This window comes from Lepisosteus platostomus, chromosome 5, assembly GCF_059453375.1.
Source record: "Lepisosteus platostomus isolate fLepPlt1 chromosome 5, fLepPlt1.hap1, whole genome shotgun sequence".
Taxonomy (NCBI): Eukaryota; Metazoa; Chordata; class Actinopteri; order Semionotiformes; family Lepisosteidae; genus Lepisosteus; species Lepisosteus platostomus.
In genome coordinates, this window is record NC_142615.1 from 65,609,893 (window position 1) to 65,615,119 (window position 5,227).

General features: G+C 39.4%; 1 non-coding gene across 1 annotated transcript; it reads right to left on the reverse strand.

Annotated features, from left to right (window-relative positions):
* Positions 1-3,935: 3,935 nt before the first annotated feature.
* On the reverse strand, positions 3,936-4,008 carry trnak-uuu (transfer RNA lysine (anticodon UUU)). Its single transcript has one exon. It is a non-coding gene; the product is annotated as a tRNA-Lys (tRNA).
* Between the last annotated feature and the right edge of the window lie 1,219 nt (positions 4,009-5,227).

Below are 5,227 nucleotides of genomic sequence, written 5' to 3' on the forward strand. Positions count from 1 at the left end.
ATGAGATTGGTTTCTTCACAAGCCCGGTCAATTGCCAGAGGAGAGCTTGCCGACACACTCCTTCATGAAGACTCTCTTTAAGATGATTACACCTTTCATTGTCAAGTCGCCTCCTTTGCATACAGTAGTAGCACCAACACTAAGAGAAAGGATGAGAAATGGCATTTATCAAATGATTGCAGTGTTTGTTTGAATGAGGATCCTTGTGTGCTGAACTGGCCTCTGGAGAAGTGTAGTGCAGTAAAGGAGAAGATTTGTGTCACTCAAGGCTGTAACGGAACAGAACAATACAATTACAATACTTTTATGAGAGTAAATAATACTGGTGCATCACAGTTCTTATAATGGTGAAAACAGGAGCAACTTCTCTACAGTTTTGACTGAAGTATTTAAACGGCAAGAAATAATATCACTATGCAATTAATTAATGCAATTGAGCTCCTCTAAATGTTCTAGTCTGATGAAACAATGTATAGAATTAGGTGACAATATCAGAATTCATTCAAATACACAAGATTAATTTTCAGCAGCAAAAATACGCTCGAAAATATTTTACAAGAAAGAAACCTTACATTCACCTAAATCAACATTCACCCTCTACATTAGCAGAGAACAGTAGGACAGTTAGTTAGTGTCACTGGACACTCTGTCACAGAGGCTGATCTCTTCAGACTTCAATGAGTCTTCCAACTTGTCATAGCTGTTGAAGAAGCACCTGTTGAATCTCAACCGAAATTTCCTGAGAAATCGTTCAGCGAGCGATTCCTCCCTCTGGACTCTGCACTGAGCTGAAAGCTGCGCGAATTCCTCACTGTATGTCCTTTACTGTTACATGCGCTCTTGTGTAGATTATCTACTTGGAGAAATGTGACAAGAACACATCAAACTTTTTCCATATGTGAAGGAAAATGCTAAAGAGCCTGAAAACTTTGAACATTTAGGTTTGCGTGCTTTATATACTGTATATTCTTTACTATACTTTACTTTCCATATTTAGGGTGGAGCAGTGGCTCTGTGGCTAAGGATCTGCGCCTGTGGTTGTAAGGTTGCTCGTTCAAATCCCTCTGCCAGCAGAGGAATCCTACTCCACTGGGCTCCTGAGCAAGGCCCTTAACCCCAACTGCTCCAGGGCACCATACAATGGCAGATCCTGTGCTCTGACCCCAGGCTCTCTCCTTATCTGTGTGTCTCATGGAGAGCAAGCTGGGGTATGCAAAAAGATCATTCCTAATGCAATAAATTGTAAAGGGTTAATAAAGTGATGTTATTATTACTATTCCTTACAGCAGAGCAAACAAATTGTTACAAAAAACACCAGCTAATGTCCACCAGCGGAATTAACATTAATATACTGTAAAGTGCTGTAACTTGGGAGTGTTAATCTACAGATAAATTAAACAAATGGCATTTATAGCTCTAAAGAGGTTGACATAGACATCTGTAACAGATCTTTTCAGTTCATTGCTGTTCCTCTGACTTGGTGAGCCTTTGGAATTTTAAAAGCGTTTTGCTTGCCTCTCATGTGGTCTGTGTACCGGTCCATTAAGAGCTGCACTATCACTGTGTCGTGTGTGGTCCTACAGAACTACACAGCTATCTACTGGAGTCATCTTCTGTCCATTGCAGTTGAGAACAGATTTAATACAGAGCTGCGCAGAAATTTCTGCGACAAATATCGCTGCAGAACTAGCCCGTGCACAACAACGAAGAGAAAAAGAAATACCACAGGGTCGCCCATAAGAGGGAAAAATAGAAATCAATTGTTCAAACAATTACAACACTCGTCCTCTTACAGTGGTCTCATGTTATTTTTCTTGCCATAAGAACAGTGGGATTGTTCAACTGTATTGTTCCCCAAATGGTTGAATAATAATAATAATGATAATAATAGTGGTGGTAGCTGATCATTCTTGTCCGTGGCCGAGTGACCTGTGTGAATACAGTATGTTGATTTATTCTCCTCAAGGCATCGCTTTAGCAATTCAAAGAGCGTGGGTTTTAACCCATTCAGTGCTTATTTCAACTAACGCCATGTTCCTTTTTCTAGGTCTTCAAATAGTTTACAATGTAGAGGTATCTTTAGTAATAAGAAAAAAGCTGCACCTCGGAGATCCATCTCACAAAAGCAGACTTCTTAAAGTGCACTTATGAGCTGTAGAACCTGAAGGAGTTCTCTCTCCTGGATATTAAACATGCAGATAATGAAATCAGTGATTTATGATTTCTGCAACCTTCCAGTAAATACATCTAAGACATGTAACAAGCCCATTGCGCAGCTCCAGTGGCACAGTTGGTCAGTGCCTTGTACTTATATAGCAGTACATAGTGAAGTCATGCTGAGGTTGTGAGTTCAAGCTTGTGGCAGTTTTGCCTGTGATTTCAGCTGCAGAAACTTTCTGTTGGATTTAGGTTGGTTCTTCTGTTACTTTTTCCGCTCGGTGGAGCTTTATTAATGCAGGCACACCTGCTTACTCGGCATTTTATTTTATCGCTGCTCACAAACCAACATACTGCAGACACCTCTGATACTGTCACTGCTTGTGGGCCACATGTTCCTGCTGTCAGCCTGCTATACCATGCTCATGCGCATCTAGAAACATTACTGCTCTAGTAAAAGAGCGAAAGACTAAACGAAATCTCACCCACTTTGAAAAAATCACGTTTGACAAACCATAGGATGACAAGAATGGGATTCTTTGGTTGTTTGAGTACATAAATCAAAGACACTGCGTTCAGCATATTCACATCAGGCACTCGGACAGAGATAAACCCAGAGAAAATCTTCTCACATTTTAATCTGTAACTGCAGGATTCAACAAATTGTTAATTATCTCAACTTCACTTACAATTTTTAAACAATTTACAAAGCCCACAGTGGATGACATTTGGTTCCGGCACACATCAGTTGCTTGGAATATCATTGTAATATTTAATTTGCTTTCCCGTCACACGACTTTTATTAATAATGAAGATTATCAATACACGTTTGTTTAAAACATGTCATTTATTATTGATACAGTTTCATTCTGTCTTTATTAGGAGCTGTATCACAGCTAATGCATGTAAAGCCTTGAGTATGTGATAGTGAGAATTCAGTTATCCCAGGGAGTGAAGAGAACTGAAATTTAGTAAATACATATTTTAATAGAGTGTAAATCTTCAAAGTGTTCTGTCACTTCAAAAGCAAATTACAGGAGCAGGGATTGAACTCACATAGACATTTGTTTAGTGGGCTTACGTCCAACACCTTAACCACTCAGCCATCCCAAAAAACAGTTGCAGATCTGTGTTACACAGTTCATTGACTATATTTGTTCATTGAATATATTAATTTAATATATTTGTTATATTTTTGAATGGAATGGGACTGTACACTGGTGGTTCCCAGGGGAAAACAGGGTTATTGAGCCATTGGGTATTCTGAGAATAGATTGGGTGGGTGAATGTAACCGTGTGGTAAAGTAAAACAGTCTTCTTTGATGAAGCGCTACAGATGCAGCCCCTGAAAGTGTATAAGACTTACATTTATAGTACTGCTGACACACATGGAGCCTCTACATCAGACCAAAATAGCGATGTGTTCGCTTAGTTGCGCGTAGGATCTCCTCATGAATCTGTCTCATTCATCAGTGGAAATAGAAGCTGTCACTGTAAACTCGGATGTGATGTTCTGCAGATGTACAGTGTGCCTTTCCTCTTGTTGTATTCAACAGTACTCACTGTGTGAGCTCCTCACTGCGTTTCCTTTTCTTTTCCTGTGATTATCTACGTGGAGTGTGGTGACAAAATAGTCTTGAACATTTTCGGTTTGTGAAAGGAAACACTAAAGAAAATACAAGTGATTAACTTTTAAAATATCGACAGTACAGCTAGAAGAGTGGAAGATAAAATACGATTAATAATGAAATTCACAATACACTTAAGGAAAACACAAACGCCTGAACAGGGACTTGAACCCTGGACACTCAGATTAAAAGTCTGATGCTCTACCGACTGAGCTATCCGGGCTCTGAACAGTGAATGATACTGCTGTGATCCTCGCAAGTCACATGTCTCTTCTTGTGCCGAAGCGCAGTCATACAGTACCTGACCCGTCTGGAAGGTCAACTGACAGACTTTATCCAGAAGCGACGGCACCACTCCCAGTAGAATGAGTGAAAAATACAGCATGACATGGGGAGGTAAGGGGCTCCCACAATTCATCTTTCCTCACATTACTGATTTTTTCAATAGCATTTTGACCTTTTTTCACATTCAGATTTTTTCGCATTTAATAAGATCTTTTAATCAACAACATTAAGAACGAAAACAAATGGAACATTTTTTGGAACAACAATTAAAAAAAACTTTCAATGCCTTCGTTGTATATGTCTGCACACCCTTTATAAAGGGAGTTGTAACTATGCTGAAATTTAAAGAGCATTTCTGTAGAGAAAAAACATTTTTTTATGCCTTGATGTTAAGCTCAGGGAGCCTGCCTTTTAGAAATTCTATCTCTAAACACCTTGCGCAGCCTCCCGAGAGACTAACAAATATTGTTTTGAGAAATTGGCTCACACACCGGAAGGCACTAACGTTTCTCTTCGTTAAAGTATGTCAGTAACTGTTTAACCCAAAATGTTTGCAATTGTGAATTTCTTAAAATTCAATAAATAGTCTATCAGCAGCAAGAAATTATTATGAAAGTAAGTTTTTTTTATATCATAAACTGTAAGACACGAAGAGAGTTTACAGGTCGTATCCTTCGCTTTGTCTTTTAAATTAAGCGTTCGGGATTCAAACCTGTGTTCGGACTGTTGTGTTTCTTGAATTTCTTGTAATCATCAAATGTCGTTGTTTGGTCCATCAGTTTTTTTCTCGGTTGTACAATGGAATTCGCGCAGTTTTCAGCTCAGTGCGGAGTCCAGAGAGAGGACTCGCTCACTGAATGATCTCTCAAGAAATCCCGGGTGAGATTCAACGGGTGTCTTCTTCAACAGCCACGACACGTCTGAAGACCTCTGGATTTCCTGAATATGACATAAAATTAGTTCAAATCATTTGGTAGTTAACAGAACTAAATGCATTAGAGGTACATTTAAAACAGCAGAGCAACACCGTAGCACTTCGAGTGTGCCTGAGTTTAATTGTGTGAACTTGGCTCTCTATGAACATGAGCAAAGAGTTCACATTCAACAGAAGACTGCAATGTGAGCACAGAAATATAAAGCACCTGGAGCTGCCGGGA